The sequence below is a fragment of the Thermobia domestica genome, chromosome 4, assembly GCF_964235325.1.
Source record: "Thermobia domestica chromosome 4, izTheDome1.hap1.1, whole genome shotgun sequence".
Taxonomy (NCBI): domain Eukaryota; kingdom Metazoa; phylum Arthropoda; class Insecta; order Zygentoma; family Lepismatidae; genus Thermobia; species Thermobia domestica.
The window spans coordinates 254,540,188-254,563,241 of record NC_137457.1 but is presented as its reverse complement, the minus strand read 5'-3'; the positions used below and the strand labels follow the sequence as shown (position 1 = coordinate 254,563,241).

Sequence of the window (23,054 nt, the reverse complement as noted above, 5' to 3'; positions counted from 1 at the left end):
GACCAAATAAATATCAAACAAAAAAACAAAACAAAACTGCACGTTCTTTAGTATCTATCTGGTAGTAATTTTAGTTCAAACATGTTTAAATCTTAAAACATGTTTCCAATAAATCTGGCTTTAAAATGTTATTCATTAATATAATGTAAATACAACATATTCTGCTACTAGTTTACCTTTCAGTTGATGCGGTATTTGAAAGTAGAATTCTAAGTTAGATTTAACCAGTTTAGTAAAATCTTTGTTAAGGTGGATCACTAGGTGTTCTCGGTGCTATACTAAACACTGCTTGAATAGTGCAGCATTGCCAGATAGTGTCAAGTGTTTACTGATGCCAGATAATAAAGGGAGTAATCATGGAATTCTGCTTAGATACTTACTGGAGAACTTAGTTTTCGAACCTTACTGCGATTTCGCTTCTCGAACTGCAACGCTATAATCCAGGAATTTTCTTATTGTGACTACTACAGTAAACGTACGAATTTGGCAACAACGCATTATGGCGTCATTCGCAAATTTCTTCTCAAAATCTATTTCCTTAACTGTAAATCAATATTTAAATAAAATGTGAAACATAACACGTGAAACGGTCAAATAATATATCTATTTCGTAATAAGATTGTTACTTAAGCATACTTTACATATACAAATAAACATTTCATAAAAATGAGCACTTCTAGTAAGATCTAACAGCAAGCGCCATCTTGTGTGCTCATTGTAAAACGAATCAAATATTTTCTTTTATATATTACATTTTTTCGATATCAGGAGACACAACCAAATGAATGAGTGTCTTGTGTTGTAGCTGGAACATAACTCTATTTTATACTACAATGTTTATAATATGTAACGTTTCATTGCGCAGTAATTAAGGGAATGAGGTAATATATGTATTGACTTCCGGGTGGTGATCCACCTTAAGTTGACCACCTAAAAGGATGTAATAGTAATACAGTGGTCAACATTTATGCTGATAATTTAGTTTCTTTTATTAGAGAGCTAGCTGAAATTCTCATACTTCGTATGGAAAGGATGGGTTTATGGAAAATATTTTATTTCCTCTTAGTAGACGCATTTTAATGAATGTATAATGATAAAAGTCTAATTAGATAGTCTCATCTTCCGCAGAAATTTTCGCTTGATGGGAAGAAAAAAAGGGCCCGTGAGATTTTCACTGATTCTTGTAGTACTCGACGAGAGAAATCGATTAGTGAAAGAATTTTCAAAATCGACGCAGGCAAACATGGAGAAAATCGCATTTTCATGTACCGGTTCAAAATGGGGAAGGGAATCGCATTTTCATGCACCGGTTCAAAATGGGGAAGGAAATCGCATTTTCATGTACCGGTTCAAAATGGGGGAGGAAAAACTCGCGGGCCCTTTTCCTTCCCCATTTTGAACCGGTGAATGAAAATGCGATTTTCTTCATGTTTGCCTGTGGTGATTTTGAAAATTCCTTTACTAATCAATTTCTCTAATTGAGTACTACAAGAATCAGTTAAAATCTCTTCGGGCCCTTTTTTCTTCCCCAATTTGAACCGGAACATGAAAATGCGATTTTCTCCTTGTTTGCTTGCAGCGATTTTGAAAATTCCTTCACTAATCGACTTCTCTCGTCAAGTACTACAAGAATCAGTTAAAATCTCGCGGGCCCCTTTTTTCTTTTTCCCCAACCAAAGTTTCAACCCCTACCCCCGTTAGGACACGATCTTTAATTAAAGTGAAATGATAAAATCCAAGTTTGAGGGCAGATACTAAGTTCGTTCCAAAATTCATTTCAAATGAGTGAAATGTTTTCCCGTGATGTAATTACAAACAATAGACAACTTCGATCCAAAGTAAAGAAATAAATTATATAAAATATTCCCTTCCCCTTCAAAACGGAAACTTTTGAAACAAGGTGACACATATGCCCTCTTATTTTAAATGAGAAGGTTATATACTAAGTTTCATTTGCCTGCCTTTATGGGTTCCTTACGTTAGAGTATTATTTTTTTAAAAAAATATCAATTGTCAATTACCTTTTCTCCTTAGGATACACCTGTTAATCAAAATAGCATGATAAAAACCCAGTCTAAGTGGTTAATAACTAGGGATGGCCAAAATTTTTCGGAATCGAAAATTTCACTTTCTGGATTTCGGAAAAATTCCGGAATTCAGAAAAATTCGGAATTTAGAAGATTTCGGAATTCAGAAAAACTCCGGAATTCGCATTTTTCCGAAATCGGAATTTTTCCGACTTTACTTTCCGGATTCCAGAAAGTAAAAATTCGGGAAGTGTCCAACCCTAGTACTAACAAAGTTCCAAAATTAATTTTTAAACTGTTAAACTATTTCCTTGTAATGCGACCACAACCGGCAATATCGCTTTCAATATGTAGAGAACGAAAATTTTCTAAAAGACTGGGATACGTTACCCCTTATTTTTAAATAATAAGGACTTTATGTACTGAGTTTTATCTTCCTATCTTGACGCATTCCTAAGATACTGTATTTTTTTTTTTTACATAAATTTTTAATTCCCTCTACCTCTTTTAGGTCACGCCCCTGAATCAAAGTAACATAATAATATATTTGCTCAGTAAGGTAAGTACTATGCCCCCAGAATTAATTTCGAAGTGTTCAACCGTTTCCCCATGTTGCGATCACAAACAACAGGTAACATCACTCTCAGTGTGAGAAATGGAATAATAGAAAAATATCCTTCTTTCCTTCCCCTTAAAACGGAAATTCTCAAAAACGCTGGGACACGTGTCTCATTTTTAAGGCTGGTGTAAAGGGACAAGTTTTGCCAATAGATGTCACTACAGTCTTCGTATCTCTCTCATGTATTTTACCGTTCACGAAAATTTACAATTTCTCTTACAAATTTCAACCTAGAGACTTGAAATTTTTGGACACGGAACTTGATAACCTATCGAAAGCAACAATCTGTGCCGATTTCTTATATTGAATTTTCTTCATTGTTGAAAGAGTTATATTGTTAAAAGTTTGGATATCCCTTTCAACAAACAAGACATTTCAACAATGAAGAAAATTCGAAATAAAAAATCGGCACGAATTGTTGTCTTCGATAGGTTATGAAGTTCCTTCTCGAAAAATTTGAAATCTCTAGTTTGAAATTTGTAAGAGAAATCGTGAATTTTCGTGAAAGGTAAAAAATACATGAGAGAGATACGAAGACTGTAGTGACATCAATCGGCAAAACTTGTCCCTTTAAACTAACCTTAATGAGTTTATATATCAATTTTCATTTCTTAACTTGATAGAATCGTGGCAAATTTAAGTTTTCGCATACATTTTTAACCCCTTGCTACCTCCATTTTAATCAAACTAACACAGTGATGCCAACCCGTGGGGAAAATCCCATATTGTGCGATCTTTTTTACAATCATTTCTCAAAATGGGGTAAAGGGAAATTTCGCAAAAAAAAAAAAAAAAAAAAAATAGCAGGGTTTGTGGGAATTTTCATATATCTATATTCCATTGACGCCATAAAAATTGTCAATGGACGAGGAGTAAACAAATGAGTCTTGAATAAACTTGCATTTAATGCTAATTGTCAAATTTTGTTACTATTAAATGCATGTTAGTGTCAGATTTATGTAGTGACTTGTAAATTTCAAAAGACAAGTGCAAGGAACGTTAATTGTATTTTGATATTTAAAAAAGAGAAATGAAAGAAAAATTAGAATTAACGGAAGAAAATAAAACGAGATACATCCAATTAGAATTAACGGAAGAAAATGATATATATATATATATATATATATATATATATATATATATATATATATATATATATATATCCAATTTCCAAAATCGTTCTATACGAAATGACTGAAAAATTAAGTTTATCTAATTTCATTACGTTCAGTAGATTATGACACAAAAGAGTGTTGTGGAAATAACTCACAACAAAATGTACTTATTGTCATTGGCATTTTCAATTGTCTCTTTCAATTAAGGAAAGTGTTTGTTCATAGTGTGTTTGATAAACGTAGATGATCGGAATTTTTGAATCATTCACTCATATATTGAAGAAAATGACTGGTATACATTAACTTCACTATTAATGTTTCTAAGTTGAGACGATTTTGTTATTAGTACAGCGTGCGAATTCAGAAGCAAAATGGGAATTTCTTCTTCTCGACATTTGATTTCATAACGTTTCAGGTTGGCATCACTGAACCAACATGGTAAAAACCCAGTTCGAGGTAGGTGATAACTATATCCAAAACTTCATTTCAAATAGTTCAGCCGTTTTTCTGTGATGCGATTATAAACATGATCCTTCTATTTTATTTTATTTTATTTATTTATTTATTTATTTATTTATTTATTTATTTATTTATTTATTTTTGTAATAGATATCATGAATTTCCTTATGGACAATCAAGTATAATTGAGTAATGCGTATGTGTTTAACAGCTTGATTAAATTTTTGGTTTTACTTGTCATAGGTTTTATCAACTTACTTTCAATACTTGTTTCGAAATAGGGATCATTAATATCATTGTTTATCATTTGGCGTAAAATTGCATTTTTATCAAATGTATGTACATATGTATTTGACTAATATACAGTAAATCGTTAAAATTCAGGGTTCAGATTTTCTTTCAGACCCTTGAATGCTAAATTGTGTCAAGCTAGGAACTGAACAATGGCTAATAAATACAACTAACCCTTTAACACATATAACTAAACCTGGTTGCGTCAGCTAAACGGAATGTAGTTTATGAAAATTGAGAAAATAGTACACAGAGATTTTCCCAATGATATTATCCAAGAAACATTGTACAAATCCTTTACTTAGTATCTAAAGTTGCAGCCATTTCGACACGATTCATTTTTGAATGGTAACACTTCATTTTCAACCTCATGCCAGATTCTTCCGGCAGCTGGATGTTCAGGTTAGACTTCGAAACTTCCTCGGAGTTAAAAAAAAAACGAGTGTTGATGTCGTCACATAGCATTTATTGATGGACACTGATGTACAGGAGTACTACAGGACAAGATAAAATTAAGGGCAACGGGACTTACTAATACACTGAACACTTACATGAAAGCAATATTTTTATTCATAGTGCATGTATTAGATCCTGGGGTTGGGCTGATTAAAGTTAAAATCGTAATTGGTTTGACTATTCTGGAATTTTTAAAACTTTATCTAAATATTAAACTTTGGAATTGATGTAGTTAGTTATGAATTCGTAGTTAATGTGGGTGCATCTTCACCTACTTTCCGGCTGCATATAGTTATATGTAGATAGGACTACCACATGACACACTTTAAAAAGGAGGGCACTTCTAGATTTCACATTAATGGATAAATGTCTTAATGGCGCAACGAGAATTTATAATTTATGCAAATAAACTTCTACAACGTTCACAGAAATACTAGATTTATTTTCTTCTCGCATAGTATTAAACTTGCTGTAGTTGTATTTCCTTGGAAATTGAACATTGTAACAATATTAACAATTGTTTACAAATACATACTGTAAATCTTGAAAATGAAATGAATTAAAATATCTTGTTTGAGATCTCACGGTTATGGTCTGTATTCTAAATTAAAATGAATAATTATGAAAGAATTGATGGAATGAGAAAGTGGAAGAAGAAAACGGGAGAACTCCGAGGAAACCCACATCTTACAGTGTTGTCCACCATAAATTCACATGACCGAGAATCGAATAAGGAACTCCGAACTATGAATCATGAAGCAGTTATCTGTACCATAAAAAAAAAACTCGAACTGTTTTTAGCCTCTGAAAAAGAGTACATGCCCGGGTAAAAGAGTACATCTAGTAACCCTGGTTATGGAATATTTCGTTTATACAGGGTGGCCCATACATTTTAATCTTTCCACGGAAATATCTCGGAAACGGTTGAACATAAATGAACTGAACAAAAACTCAAATAGGAAATACAATGGGGCAAATCGAATGGTGATGTCGCGGTGCCCCCCAGGGCCGCTCTTCAATTGAGCTTGGAGCCCAACTTTAAAATTTTAAATGGAAACATGGAGCGAGTGACACCTCATTCGATAGGTCATTAAGAACTAAAAAGAGATGTGGCAAATGATTTTTCATATCGGTCACCGTATTCAAAATGGCTGCCAAGATATGTTACTTGTATCAGATAAACGTCCAGTACCACTAATACGAAAACGGTTGAACATAAATGAACCAAACAAAAACTAAAATATGAAAGCCATGGGGTAAATCGAATGATCTCGCGGTGCCACCTAGGGCCGCCTTTCATGGGGGCCCAGGTCCAACTTTGAAATTTTAAACGAAAATATGGGTCAAAAGATACCTCGTTCGATAGATATTCATACACTAAACAGGGTTGTGGCAAAAGATTGCCCATATGGGTCACCGTTTTCAAAATGGCTACTAATACATGGTACCTGTATCAGATAAAACCTCCAGTATCACTAATATGGAAACGGTTGAAGATAATAACGGATGAACAGAATAAAAGTCCTATAGGAAATCATAGAGGGTATTTATCATTCCACGCCTCGAAAATGTTGCAACAGAGAAGATGGTTAGAGTAAAAGTGCCATAATGCAAAGGAGGAAATCTAATTCCTAGAAAATCATCGTTCTAACGTCCTCCGTAAGTGGGTGAAGCGGGACGGGAAGGAACGGTGAAATTGCAAATGAGAACCTTGGATTTTTGAAACTGTATCTACATAACAAACTTATCTGAAATGTGTTTTTATAAGAGATAGATGTCTGTAATGAAAAAAGTAGTTAAAATTCTTGTTAAATGGTACCTTCCATTTTGATTGCAGGCTATGATTTATGCAAAATTGAATCAACTGAAATGCGAAACCAATTTGTCGAACAATGCAATTTTAGAACAATGTGTACAAACGTTGGTTTTGCTCAAAAGCCGTGTGCACAATATTGGTTCATTACAGTACCAGTCACTTGTATACCCAAGTGTTTCATATAAACCATACTATTGCAAGTAAAAGTGGGGTTCTCATTTGAGATTTTACCATTCATTCCCGCTTCACCCACTTACGGAGGGAGATCGGAAAGATAATTTTCTAAGAATTCGATTTCCTCTTTAGCATTATGTCACTGATACTTTAATAATCTTTTTCCCCGTTGGATTATTCTCGAGGCGTGGAATGATAAATAGGGTAAAGTAAGGTATATTCGTGATAAATCACTATAAAGTCGATATTTCTACTAAAAGTTAAAATCTAAACAAAAAGTAAGGCTGCATATAGATAGTGCGTACATTGCTTTATACTGTTCCGCTCTATTGTTTATTCTGCATACAATCTATAGTGTGTATCAAGTTAGTTTATAAAATGAATACATGCATAGGTAATTTCGTGAGAGGTGAGGAAAGTTCGTGATAGTGGGTAGGTATATTCGTGATAACATTGTAATTAATACAATATAATAATGCAGATTGAACATAGGAATGAAATATCAGCAGGAAAGAAGCGCCTTGCAGTTATAAAGCGTTTGATACACAAAATACGCTAACTCTAATCGACAGGACTACTACCTAGGGCTTATCCACTATGATGTGGGTATGTAAATATGCCTCATCAATTCCTAATAGCAAAATCACACACAGAAACAAGCACACAGATTAGATCCATCACAAACAAAAAACGAAGTTCGTGTAACAGTCAGTCCTCATCAGAACTTGAAGGAGTTGTGGCGCAAGAATCACACGTAAACACATGAACACACCCGACCTGTCTTTCTGCTTTTGACAACGCACATGGTATGACACTAAACAGAAAGAACATTGGATCCACTTATCCCCTGTCTTATCATGAGCATTGTCTTCATAGCTTTCACCATACATATCGCATTCCCAATCATCATCACGAATTGCCTGTTTCTAACGGATAGGCCTAGCTTTATTGTTATAGGAAGATCGTGAACTCTAAGGTTGATCAGCAGAGTTACTATTTTGCACGTTAGTAGGGTAAGAGACCGAGAGCTTTCTCAGTCGACCAACTTGCTTTCTGTCGGTAGTAGTAGGACTAAGTTCGTTCAGATATTTTGCCTATGAATCGCTCTGCTTTCGTCTTTTGAACGGAACTCTTAGATTTAGTCCGTATCTTTTCTTGAACTCACCCCACCACCATTTATTTGCACATTCACTTTCAGTGTTAGTGATTTTTTTTTTTCTTTTTGCTGATTTAGCAATCTTGTATGCGAGATTCCTTATTTACTTTTCCGTAGGGCTATAGCCGTATCCAAGCTTTAGGCAATTATGTATCGTTGATGGAGTTTTCAATTCGGGCGCAGTTAATTTAATATGTGAATACTGTGGACGAGGTATTTTTATTGTCATGAAGGACAGGTAATTTCGTTACAGTAAGGTAATTTCGTGATAGCCTCTACACAAGAATCAGACTGATAATTACACGTGATATTTAATAGACTACTATCCTGTAACACGATAACTACGAAAATTTGATCTTTTTAGCACAAATGAAGCTCTGATTTCAAGCTACTTGGCAACTTGTCCATAAATGCAAATATTCATTAAGAATTTTACATGTGTTCTTAAGAGTCTAAAATGTTTAAAAAGTGACCCACAGACACACTACTACCGCAGAAAATTAAATTAATATATCAGTTATGAAACCAAACACCAATATTTATGTGCCTTGTTTTGTTTTCGTTGTTATCTCATAAAAATAACAGACGTGACACAATCTTCCGCACAATGTAAACAATACTCCTTCCTCTGTCTTGTTTCTTTACCTTCAAAACTATTTGTGCACATGGCCCAGCGGCGCCGGCCTACACATGAAACTGGATCCATGCTCGATTTTGTGGCAAGAAATGGAAATCTTACTGGGATAAGTTTTTTTGCTACAGTTGCTTAAAAAACTATCACGAAATTACTTATACCACGAATCAGTGGCGTATTTAGGGGGGTGGCTTCCGGGCTTAAGCCCCCCCCCGAAATCTTACTTACTATAGTAAAGTAGGCTATATGAAATATCTTGCAGAATTTTCACATTTTCAGGCAAAGCACCCCCGAAAGTTAGCAAAGCCCCTCCCGAAACAAAATCGTAAATACGCCACTGCCACGAATATACCTTACTTTACCCTACCCTCTGTGATTTCCTATACGTGTTTTATCCTGTTCATTTATCTCCAATCGTTTTCCTAGTAGTGGTACGGGACGTTTTATCTGATACAGGCACCATGTCTAGGTGGCCATTTTGAATACGATGACTGATATGAAAAATCTTTCGCCACATCGCTTTTTAGTTTTTAAAGATCTATTGAGTGAGGTGTCACTCGCCCTATGTTTCCATTTAAAATTTTAAAAATGGTCCCCAAGCCCCCTTGAAGAGAGGCCCTATGGGGCACCGCGACATCACCATTCGATTTGTCCCATGGTATTTCCTATTTGAGTTTTTGTTCAGTTCATTTATGTTCAACCGTTTTCGATATATTTTCGTGGAAAGATAAAAATGGGCCACCCTGTACGTATATGCATGTATATACAATAGCGTGCGTGAATTTCATCAGGAAACAGGGACGTACACAGGAATTTATTTCGGGGCATTCAAAGCTTTTCGGGGGATCCAAATTTAGTACCAGAATCAATTATATTAAAATTTGAAAATCACTCCCTAAAATAAGACTAAATTTACAGAAAAGTTGGAGTTTCAAGAGGGAAGGGAGCCTTATGACCCACCCCCTGTGTACGTTGCTGTCAGAAAGGGTTCAAACTCCCAAGTTTATTTGATTTCTGGTGCTCGTACGATATATATCATATCTTGATATGATCAACGTATATTTTTACATATCTTGCTCAAGCGAAGGGATTAGAACCCAAGACCTGAGCTGGATTTAGATTTCGTGGGGTCCTAAGCTACTGAAGGTGATGGAACCCTTTATGTGTCCAGATGAACGTAGACACCCTATATACAGAAATGAAGAAACTAGTGATATTTTAGGAAGCAGTCTAGCAGAAGAGGCCCCATTACTAACATCATAAGGGCCTACACAACACGAAGCATTGTTACTTTATGTAGATTTTATTTTATTTATTGTTTTTTTTTTCTTATGTTTTGGAAATGTACATTCAATTTTTTCTTTAAGTTTTGGGGCCTCTAAGAGAGGGGGGCCCTTGGTTAGCTTATACGTAAATCTGGCACTGCTCAGGACCCTTTCCCTTGTGAACCATCTGTGTGTATACTTTACTAATCAGATTAAATTAAAGAAATTGATTTGATTTTGAAAAATACGGTAGAAGTATATAAAGTTGATGTGCTATTTTGTTCAAACAACTACACATGAAACAATGCTTAATCAAAGAAGGATCTTTTTTGTATAGTAAACCAAAAATGGCCTAAAAATATGCTAAAATTGACTTTGCTTTCATTATTTTTATATTAACATTAAGTACGCGCAATATGTTTAATGTTTTCTGTTCTAATACGAAACAAGAAAAAAAAAACATAAATTTCAAAATTATTCCATCTAATAATCTTATTACATTTAGTGTGTAATTGAAGTTCATTCCTAGAAAAAACTAGGGCAGCAGACGAAAAACCAATTACAGGTTATGAACTATCTTCTTCTTCTTCTTCTTGTATGTTGTCCGAACAAGACATGTGCGAATTACGCTGTGGACGTGAGTCGAATCTTCATGTTATTTAAGTAGTTTTTGTGCTGTATATAGCGTGTAATAAATTAGCAATATCACATACGAAAAGAAAAAAGAAGAAACAGAAGAATGACTTGCAGTGTTCCAAAATTATTCAGGTAGGATGTTAGGCTCTGACCGTTTGTTTCAAGTTCAATTTGGAGGATGGTTTGGTAATTTCCTCAAGTCAGATTTTTATCTAGATCATTTGCCGGTAATAGTATACATGAGAACCCCCTGTCTTCCGTGCGCGAGGATACTTCATATTATATATTTATACGTTACCAAATTAAATCACTGCGTTGTCTTCATTATATGTGCTTAACATTCTATTTTTACTTTCTAGAATAAATTTTGTTGATTTCGATTCGAAAAATGTTAAATATTTTTAAATTTATATCATGATGCAGACCAAAATCCTTGTTGCATATAATGTAATGCGCTATAGCATATAAAGTACAAGGGCAAATAGGTACGTTCTTTTTTATTTTCGTATCAGTGGATAAGTAAATGAAAGTGGGTTTGTTACCCCCTTTCTAAGTTCGTAGATACTCAATGAATAATCCCAAACACCGTGCTCGTGGGTTTTCTCGGGGTTCTCCCGTTTCCTCCCACTTTCTTCATTCCACCATTTCACTCATCTCTCATCATCACCGTCTCCTTTAGCCTAACCGGCATAACCTTGGGACGTAAAACTTAAAGATTTCATTTCAATGAATAATCCCTAAAAGTATGAGCGTCCAGCTTCTTCTGGAACTCAGACGGTCTTACGTATACTATATCCCATTTGCCTTTTTATTACTGGAATCTTGTGTTCAAATTATGCTTCTTCCCGATCGTATCACATTTGAGTACATTTGCTTCTTCATCTCATTTTTGAAATAGCTATTTCTAATGGAACAAATCTTTTGTTACAGTGACGGAGTGTGACATAAACAAATAAATAGGCTTTTCTGTTTTAACTTCTTACTTATCATGAATGCGTAATCGCTTACGCTCTCGCCTTTGGCGTGAGCGATCCCGGGTTCGATTTCCCAATAGGGGCACTTGGCCGGAAAGGTGTAAAAACCTTTTCAGGTCAGCAACACTGAGTGAGGTTTTTCTTTGGTTTCCCTCATTCACACCAGACAAATGCCGGGATAGTATCTAACAAAAAGGTCCCAGGTCGCTTTCTTTCTTTCCTTCTTCCTTCCCCACTTACTCAGCTAGTTAAATACTCGAAGAACGTCATTCCTCATACGTAGCGGGCTAAAATGGCCTTAAATACCAAGAGCCCAGAAATATAATTCGTAATTCCTCCTAACTCTTCATGAATACAAAAACAGTAAAAGCTGAAGTAACAATTTTTGAACCAGTGCTTAAGGTAAAAAAAAAGCAGTGTCACGTGTACAACACGAAAAGGGTTTGTATGGTGTGCTATATTCTCAATTAACATAAAAACCGGAAGTGTTAGTAGATTTCTACAACTTCCGGTTTTAACAAAGAGATTAGAGTGTAGATGGAGTATATGTTTGAGACGCTTAGTTAATTGCAGAAAACCACTTCTTACTATCTACCACCGTTTTTACTCTATAACGATCAATGTTAAAACCGGAAGTGGTTGATTTCTGCCACTTCCTGTTTGAAAAGAGGGTTAAAAGAGGAGGTGATATCTATTCTTAACGCTAAATCAACTGCAGGAAACGTTTCTTATTATCTGTTATTGTTTTTGCACTATGTATGTATGTAGATCGATATTGAATCCGGAAGTTGTAGTGGATTTCTATCACTTCCGGTTTTAGTAGAGAGTTGATAAAAATAAAATGTATTATTGGGACTCTTAATCGATTGCAGTAAACCGCTCCTCGCTATCTTTTACTGTTTTTGCTCTTTAATGATCAACATTAAAACATTAAAAAAAAAAATTCTACTACGTACTGTATTTCAGGTTTCAATACCATCTCCATAAACGAATTCGTTTCCTGTATATCATGATCAAAATTCATTCCATCATGTAGTTCTTGACATCCTTTGTCTCCCGAACGGACGGACAAACGGACAGAGAGGGGGAAATAGTATATAAAGAAGTTTTGGTAAATCATATTCCTTTAGTCCAAGCATGTCAAACTTGGGTCCTGTGGTATTTTTTCTACAACCCTTGATTCACCCCTAGAAATATTTTTTAAAAATTTATTTATTTATTTATTTATTTACGAAATTCTAAGTGTATATAATACGTATTTTTTTGCCTGTGAGGTTCCCAGAAACTCGCAAATTTGCGTCGTATGTAATTTCCTTACGTATCCCTGTGAACAATATTTCTTACTTATGAAAAGGAATAAAATCTCCAACGAGATTGAAGTTAATGGATGTTCTTCTTATCTATATTTCTAACATTGCTAGTACGAAGCGCCATGTCTCCAAACATCCGAAAGTTCGTTGCTGAGAAAAAAAAAAAACGTCAGATGTTAGGAAAGAACCAGTAGGTATCCATTTACTACCCAGATTTCTTTCTTTCCCTTCTACTTTTTAAAAAGAAATACGTAGTAGGTAAGTAGATGGTAAAATTGTGTGTATATACACATTTTTTAAAGCATTTCAGTAAGTATAGAAAGGGCTTCTTCTTTTTAAAAAAAATCCTTGCGGCACTATTGAATACTGAAGGCTATTTAACTACTTGAAATACTGTTTGACATGCCTGCACTATAGTTCTGTTGCTCTATAACTCATGGGATCGATAGTCATACTTAGTTACGTATATTGAAGGGTCTCCTTCATTTGTATTTTTCTGGTCAGTTCCATTTGTTTTGGCGAAATATTCAACATATTCGGAAAATTAAAAAAAAAAAAAAATACCGAAAATAGTAAAATAGTGTCTCCATCGAGAGTCGAACTTGAGAACATGCACATTCGCTAATCACTCGGCTGCAAGGCTGCATTGCATGTTGAATATCCTTAAGAAAACGAGAACGATGAAAATTATATTTCCCTTGATCCGTGTTACGCATGTTTCTCTTTTTCTCTCATTCTCTCTTCCATTATCTGAAATAACTGTAATTTCACATGATATACTACTGTGAAGGTCTGCCACATTGTGGAAGAACAACACAACATACCCACGAAGCAGTAATAATAATAATAATAATAATAATAATAATAATAATAATAATAATAATAATAATAATAATAATAATAATAATAATAATAATAATAATAATAATAAGCAACATTATCTTTTTCACAGCTAGTAGCGCTGGTACTCACAGTTTCTGACCTTCCGCAATACCATCTTCTGCTGTTAAGAGTGATTATTTTGACATTTATTACCCTTCATTGTGTTTTCTGTTGTTTTATAGCTATTATATTGCATAAGTAGGCTCTGAACATTTATGATTCAAAAACTACTGTATATAAAGAATATTGTTTGTAACGTATATAACCTGAAGAGCACGGTGAATGGTAGAAAATTTCATCTTAATACTTTAATATCCTTGACATTTATTAAATATATACAGGGTGTCTCATAAGTTTGAAACCATAAGTAAGGTCCCCAATCAGGATTATTAATGGAACCGAAAATATTTTGGATTTCGGTCCCTGGGGACTTGGGTTTTGATTCGGTGTGCTTCGGGAAGAGAACCCGAAACATATTTAGGTTTATCGGTTCTGTTAACAAAGTTCAAATACGTTGTGACATATTAGTTCTGTTCACGAAACCGAAAACCAAAGGCACATTGAATTATACTTTGAAATAGTTTCATCATCATCGTTTGAAAACACTATTAGCTCAAGATAATTACAAGATGCAAACAACGTTGAACAACTGTGAAATGATAACTCTAGGGAACCACCTACGTCAGTTGTGTTATAATATAGTTTCCCGTAACGAATCTAACAAACATTTTTTTTCTTTTTTCAAAAAATAAGTTTCGGTGCCAGAACCAGAACCAATTTTTTCAGAAAATTGGTTTCGATACCGAGTCAGGAACAGTTTTTATCAAAAACTGCTATTTCTTTCGGTTCCACGTCTGGAATCTTTTATTCGGGAAAATTGGTTCCGTCATCATTAAGATATCCTGCGCCCAATTTACAGACTGTATTCAATATTATCACTGTGGTACCGTTTATTGTTACGGAAATCGGAAGACGGTCTTTCCATTCTCTAATGACACAATGAAGGTGACTAAAGGATAACATTTTTGGTTTTGTATCACAGATTTGTTTCATTTAATTTATTATGCTTCTAAGCAATTAATTGATTTTTTATCCTCTTCACCTCTCATTGAAATATAAAAATTTGGTGCAGACTTAAGGCCGTCGTCTATATTCTTCATATTTTTCTAAAGAGTGGGACAAACTTGATGGCGTGTAGTCTAAACGAATGAAACGAAAGCTGTGACGTGATGTTGCCATGTAGCAAAAGAGTGTGGCTGAGCAGACGCGCTATAGTGCGAGCGCGAGCAGGTGGCAGATAGACAGATATAAACGTGTACAAAGAAGTGGCAACATCGCTTCCCTCATACTTACTGTCAATAACAACGTTTAGAGGGAACTCGAAGCGAAGCGTTCGAACGCCACCAAGTTTGTCTCACGTTTTAGTACAGTAAAACCTGTCTATGTTACCACCATCGGTTCCATCGACAAGTGGCCAACTTAGACAGGTGGCCAACTTACAGAAAATAAGTGTGATTTGTATATTTTTAGAATAGGGTTTCTAGTATTACTTGATTGTAAAATTTTAATAAGCAGTGGCACGACAGCTACTTATAAATAATGTATATAGAGTAATCATAAAAAATACAGTACTAGACAATATTACTATAGAATGTATAATATATGTGCATACCTTTCTCTTCCTGAAAACTAGTCTGGTATATTGGATTATTCAGATTGAAAACACAACAACACAAACAACCATGAAATAGAAGTGTATGTACGCAGTTTATTGAAATTGATATTATAACACACTGAGTTATTCAGATTGAAAACAAGAAAAGCTAAGTTATAAATTGAAAAATTCATATGCAATTTATATGACTTCTTTTCAGTTGTTACTGAATGGTGGTTCATTCTAAACATATTTGCTTTATTCTTTTTGGCAGATATGCACATTCTAATATTGCAGTTAACTACCTCTTATTAATGAGCTAGAAGTGTTTCCCTCGGAGCAAAAGATATTTTGAAAAAATCTTGAGGAAATTCATATCTCAAAATCTCCGCTACCTTTTGACATGCAGTCAGGTGCCAATAAATGACAATTAAGCTTTCTTGAGAATTTTCCGGAATTACTAAAGCTTCCCACTGATGAAAGGAGCCGATATAGCTAATGGTTTTACCAAAACAGACAGGGTAAACAAATACGTATAACCATTTCCTGTACGTGTTTTTTCTTATTTACATCTTTCTTCACCACCCTTTTATGAGGGTAGTGTTCTGGCAATTGACCTCCAAGAACAAATCGTGCGAATCTACGCTTCTTTGTGTCCAGTCACAAATACAGAAGATTGGCCTCTCATATGGGAATTCGAAAGAGTTAAGAAAAATAACAAAACTATATTTTTCGTGGCCAAGATACGCAGGTAAATTTATCATTATGATCATAGGGTAAACATTGCTTCAGTGTGCCCAACTTCCAAGATAGACAGGTGGCCAACTTATAGAGTAGTAAGTAACGAATGTCTTATGGGAAAATGCAGGTTCAAGACGAACTAGGCCAAGATAAGCAGGTGGCCAACTTAGAGAGGTGGCCAAGTTGACAGGTTTTACTGTATATTGTTTCAATTTCAAAATATTTCTTTTTTAGTACGAAGATGCCTATTCGATGGATGCGAAGAGATTATTTTATTTTTTTAAAAATATGTTTTGCTTTATAATTTATTTTTTGTTAATTTTCTCTTGATTTGTTCAAATATAAATGAAATGGTGTTTCTAGTTTTACTCGGCTCGATTACGCCTATAGGCTAAAGAGGAAAGATAATTAATAAAAGTGAATGATTGTGAAATAATTGGTGGGGTGATAATATGGGAAGAAACGATAGAATGTCGAAAAAATCCAGGATATGATGTCCACTACAAACTCATGGCCTGAGGTCGAACCAGAGACCCCTTGCACCAGAAGTGGGCGCTTTATCACTAAGCCACCGTACCTCTATTTTGATTTATCGAATTTAATTTAAAATAATTATATACAACTACGTATATATATATATATATATATATATATATATATAACTGAAATTTAAGTTGAAAGAAATATAGTAAATATCCAATATCATTCCATTTTGGGAAGCTAAAATTTGTTGTATACAACATGAGCTATAACCAAAATATATAATTAAAATATTTAACGTACTTTTGAGTTTTTATTTTATTTTCAAAAAGTTAAGTCTTCATCCCGGCGAAATTAAAATACCGCTAATTTTACAGTAATTTTCAAATCTGTGATATCTTCAAATAGATAAAAGATAATCGAAATGTGGAACAAGAGCACCCTAGACAATATTATTTTACATGAGAAACCGTTATCACGACTCACTTATCTGCTTTCGATTTCGGGCCATTTTGAAAATCGGCATTTATTTGCGCGTTTCTAAACAGCTGAAAACGGAAAGCCACTAGGTGACTTGTGATAACGGTACCTCACGCAAAATAATATTGTCTAGGGCGCTCTTGGTCCATATTTCAATTATCTTTTATCTATTTGAAGATATCACATAATTACTGTAAAATTAGCGGTATTTTAATTTCGCCGGGATAAAGACTCTTAACGTTGAAAAGTTATGTAATAACTGAACTAAGATATACATTACAATAACATAAATCTGTATATTTCCGTTTAATTTTATGTACTCGTAATTTGGCATGAATTAAAGCTGCATTTAAATGAATCCGATACAGTAAAACTATTGCTGATTTTGGCCAAACTTTGACAATGTAATGTGTGAAGTTTCCCAATATAATTTTTCGGTGCCATTTTTATTATTTCTTTTTCATTTTACCTGATTTCATCCTAAGCTATTACATAAACATTTATATAGATATATTTCACATAATTTTCACTATGTTTATTAATCAGTAAATAAAACGTTTGATGTTCCATCATCCTTTTATTTTATCTGAACTCACGTTTCGAACACAAACTGGCTGTTTTTGTCAATGACTGTATCTCTGTTAATAATAATTGTGACATTACAATGAAAATTTCTGTGTAATGCTACAACGGTTATCCACATTTGGATTAGTTTATCTCTGAGGGTGGAAGGAATGAGTTATTCTTAAAACGTCAGAAATTAGATGAAACAAGTCAAAAATGGGAAGTATAATAAATTTATTAATGAATTTGTTTACCAAAATTCTTTTCCGCGAGACAAAAGAAAAGTCTCGAGAACAATTTGATTAACCATCACCGAATTTGGTCGGAATGTAGAGAATCAGAAGTTAAGAATCAGGTTTGTTTTTAGACCCGATACTGAAACCGGAAGCGTTAGAAATTAACCATTTCCGATTTTAACGTTGATCGCTGTAGAGCAAAAATGGTAATAGAAAGAAACGGTTTCTGCAACTATCAAGCATTCCAAATGTACACTCGTGTCCAAAATCATTGTCGCATGTCTATAAATATGTTGTTGTAGGAATATAATTTGATAACGAATTCGCCCGGTATTTCTTATAATGTTAGTATTTGTATAATCGGCAAAGACATGTATGTGCCAAATTTCATGTCAAAAGAGCAGTAAATAAGAACAATAAAACGAAAATAAAACTTTGTTGTCCATTTAGCAACATTTTATTTTACTCACTCTAATTTTCGTATTTATAATTCTTTTCCTATGAAATTTACTACAAATATACATTTCCCGATTATACACATTGTATCAGTATTAAAAATACCCTGCAAATTCAGAAACAAATTATATTCTTACAAGAAGACGGTTATAGATATGTGTCAATCATTTCGGACATGGGTATACATTAGGTCTCTATCCTTAACTCTCTACTAAAACTGGAAGTGGTTAAAATCCCCACCAGCTTCTGGTTTCAATATTGATTTACATAAAAAAAAAAAAAAACAATAACAAACAGCGAGCAATGTTTCCTGGAATCAATTTAGTGTTCTAAGAATAGATACCGTCTTCTCTCTTAACCCCCTTTTCAAGGCGGAAGTGGCAGAAATCAACCACTTGCGGTTTCAACATTGATCGCTATAGAACCAAAACCGTAATATATAGCAAGAAGCAGTTTTCTAAAATCCATTAAGCGTCCCAACAATATATTCCATTTCCACTCTAATCTGCATACTAAAACCGGAGGTAGTAAAAATCAATCACTTCCAGTTTTAACGTCGATCGTTATAGAGTGTAAACGGTAATACTGTATATGTTGAGAAACGGTTTTCTGCAATCAACTTAGCGTCCCAAGTATATATCCCATATCTCCATTCTAATCTTTGTATTAAAACTGGAAGGGGTAGAAAGCGATCACTTCCAGTTTTAACGTTGATCATCATAGAATAAAAACCGTAATGGCTAACGAGAAGGGATCATCTCTAGTCAATTAAGTGTCCCAAGAATATACCCCATTTCACTTTAATCTCTCTATGAAAATCGGAAGTGACGCGAATAAACTATTTCTGGTTTTAACTCTGTGATCACTATAGATTAAAAACGTAGTAGATAGAGAGAAGCTATTTTCTGAAATCCATTAAGCGTCCCAAGAGTATATTTGATTCCCATTCTTAAATTTCTACCAAAACTGGAATTGATAGGAATCCGCTGCGACTTCTGGTTTCGATATTGCTCTATGTAGACCAAAAACTATGAGTTCAGTTTTAAAGATTGTTATAGGGCGCGGTACCAAATAGCATTTTTTTTTTCAGACGATTAAGCATCCCAAGAATATATTCCATCCCCAGTCTAGTCTATCTACTAAACCCGGAAATAGTATAAATATACGACAATTTCCGGTTTCCATAATAATTGAGAAGATACCATAAGACGGGGTTACTTTGCACAAAATATGAAAAGAGTTTCACAGTCCTCTGTCGTAAGGTAGAACATCTTACTGTATTTTGGCTATAATATTGGGGGTTAACATCAGTTGTAGAGGTATGCAAAGCAGTCACTGTGAAGGCAGCCAAAATTTCAAAGATATCACCTACAAGAATTTCCGTCAAAGTTAAGTCAGTTTCGTAGAATACTACTGTGTATAATGAGACTTCGATGCAATAGTTGAAATTGAAATTTGAAACGTTTTAAAGTCATAAAAAAAAAAGTAAATCTGGAAGAAGGTGGTTTCAGCCTCTAATCGGGCTTACTTTGCACCGGTCCAAAATACCGGTCCAAAATACGAAATTATTACTACTGCATCCTGCATTCTAAATTTAGGTTAATTTCCTATTTAGGTAGATGCCAGAATGAATTGCTTCTTGGAAAATAAATCATGAACAGTGGCGGATCTAGAAAAATAGTTTAAGAGGAGCTTCACTCACACAGGCTTCGTTTTCGTTTTGGGAGGGGGGGGGGAGGGCTTGAAGCTTATACGCATAGGAATGACTAACATTAGATTTAAAAATAATAATAATAAAATCATGCAATTTGGGTGGGCTTCAGCCTGAAAGTCCCAAGCGCCATAAATCTTCCTCTCATTACGGTTGGGATGATATTCTTGGACATATGGAATAACCAAGGAAAATCAGTTCACGGGGATTTTTTTTTCTATTCCTGAGTTGGAATTTTTGTGGGACATATGCTAAACTAATAGAATGTGATTCCTGTGCCGGTACCAGAAAATACATAATAATTTACAAATATTTAGTTATTTATACTAAGTATCGATACCAGTACCATCATTCTAATATCAATATGTGTAGACTGCATGCAGTTTTATGTATTTGGTCTAGGAATTAATTCGTGCGGGTGGACAAGAGATGGCGCAACGAACGGAGCGTCCCACAGTTCCGTGTATCCACACATGTGTTGCAAACCCCTCTCATCGCGTATCGTTCGTAGTATAGGGCAGTGGATTAAAGCGTCAACAACACCAGTTTGTAGTTAAGTGAACATGGCGCAATTTGTGCCTGATAAAGTGTTTTTGCGGGGTGTCCTGCTGCATTACTTTAACATGCAGAAAAGTGCGACTGAAAGTCATCGTATTTTGGTGGAAGGGTATGGTGAGCGAACGTGTCAGAAGTGGTTTGCACGGTTTAGAAGTGGTGATTTCGGCTTGGCAGACCAAGAGCGAGCTGGACAGCCAAAAAAATTTCAAGACGAAGAATTGACAGCATTGCTCGAGCAGGATTCGTGTCAAACGCAGGAACAACTTGCAGCAGCATTAGGCGTTGATCAAACAACAGTCTCCAAACGCTTGAAAGCCATGGGAATGATTCAAAAGATGTCACATTGGGTTCCACATGAATTGAAAGACAGAGACGTTGAAAGACGAAAAACCATTTGCGAATTGCTGCTTCAACGACAGAGCAGAAAGGGGTTTCTGCATCGAATTATTACGGGTGATGAGAAGTGGATCCATTACGAGAACCCTAAACGAAAAAAGGTCTGGGTGAAACCAGGTGAACCAGGTCCATCACAACCAAAACGAGATATTCACTGTGCAAAGGTTATGCTGTGCATATGGTGGGATATGAAAGGTGTGGTGTACTATGAGCTGCTGCAACCGGGTGAAACTATGAATGGAGAACGTTATCGACGACAATTAATGCGTTTGAAGCAAGCTCTGGCCAGAACACGACCAGAATGGGAGAACAGACATGATAAACTTATTGTTCAACATGATAACGCTCGCCCACATGTCGCAAAACCGGTCAAAACCTATTTAGAAAATGTCGGATGGGAAGTTTTACCCCACCCGCCGTATTCACCAGACGTTGCTCCTTCGGACTACTACTTGTTCGATTGCATGAACAACGATTTGATTGGACAGCGGTTTACTTCTTCAGAAGATATCGAAACATGGGTCTCTGACTGGATCGCTTCCAAGGATGAGGACTTCTTTCGCCACGGAATCCGTACATTGCCTGACAGATGGGCGAAAGTGGTGGCTAGCGATGGACAATATTTTTCTTAAGGTATTTATGTATTTTGTGTTTGTACTACAGCTTCAATGTGTGCGTACCAACCGCACGAATTAATTCCTAGACCAAATAGAAAGTAAAATATATAAATACTGAAGGGAAAACATCGCACAAAAACGTTATGTTTCGTACGTTAAGCTTTTTTTTTTTTTTTTTTTTGTATGTTGTGCATAGTAACTCCATAGGTTATTGAATGTTTACTAATGCACTTGCACTAATGTTTTCCTTATAGATCTAGCTATTATATGTTTAAAATACTGTGTTCTAAATCATAGTTCCAGCTAAAAAACTAGTTGAGAATGCTCCAAGAGCATTGCCAGAACTAACTTAGAAAGAATGGAGTGGGAAGTATAACTGTGATTGTTCCTAGATGTAAAGGTAAATCCTTCTATCCACACCTTCTATTTCTTGCAAAATTTCGAAAAGTGTCATCTCTCTATGACTTACGGTTCCCGAGATATGGCTCCTTAAATCTCCTGAAATTGGAACTTTTTTGGCCAATATCTGGGAAACGGTGGCCAGTTGGCCAGTGGCCACTGGTTACTATTTGGTACCAAAATACTCATCATCCTCTTAGATATTGATAAACACCAATATGATATCTCTGTGAGTTACAGTTCCCGAGATATGGCTCCTTAAATCTTCCGAAATCGGAACTAATTTTTGGCTAATATCTCGGGAACAGTACGAGTGACGCGAAAATTTCCCATCACTTTGTCAGTTTTTGATGCTCTTTCGAATGGAGGGCTCAAAAAAAAATCGCAAATAATAGACAGACGGACAAATAGACAGACAGACACACAGACGTAGATAATTCAGTAACGAACGTTTTAAGTTCGTTAATAAAGCCTACAGTCAATTGATTTTTCTTAAGGTAACTAATCTGAATCTCTAAATAATATATTATATATATTGTTGTGTATATACTGTATAATATCGTACTAAGGCAATCAAACTCTTCTTATATGTGTAGTATCTCTTGTAGGTTAGAGAATGAAGTGAGGAATGACCTTTACTGTGAGGATTTATCTTGCATGATTGTCTGTGCTCCCGCCAACTGAACCCAATTCAAGTCCCGGTCACAGTTGCGAGCCCACGTTAACAGTAGGAACCGTCCTTTATAACCTTGAACACATAACACAGAAGCTCTAATTTAAAACCGACTTATAAGCCAAATTTCAACAAGATCGAATGAGTACCGGAGGCGCAAATAATTTATTTTATACTTTTTCAAGATCAAAATCCAAATATAGATCTTTATAGCTTTGGATCTAACAGAATCTACCGTATAATATTTCATATCCGTGCTAACAGGATCAAAGTCG

General features: G+C 34.9%; 1 protein-coding gene across 3 annotated transcripts in view; it reads left to right on the top strand.

Moving 5' to 3' along the window:
* LOC145683990 (uncharacterized) overlaps window positions 1-23,054 on the top strand; it is a 437,297-nt gene that overhangs the window by 207,307 nt on the left and 206,936 nt on the right. Inside the window, exon 1 of one of the 3 annotated variants that reach the window (XM_081755757.1) lies at window positions 10,647-10,780. The exons of the other annotated variants lie outside the window; for them this stretch is intronic. The gene's annotated coding sequence lies outside the window, so the exon portion shown is untranslated. Of the gene's footprint in view, window positions 1-10,646; window positions 10,781-23,054 lie in introns of those variants that run through there. 3 annotated transcript variants of the gene reach the window in all.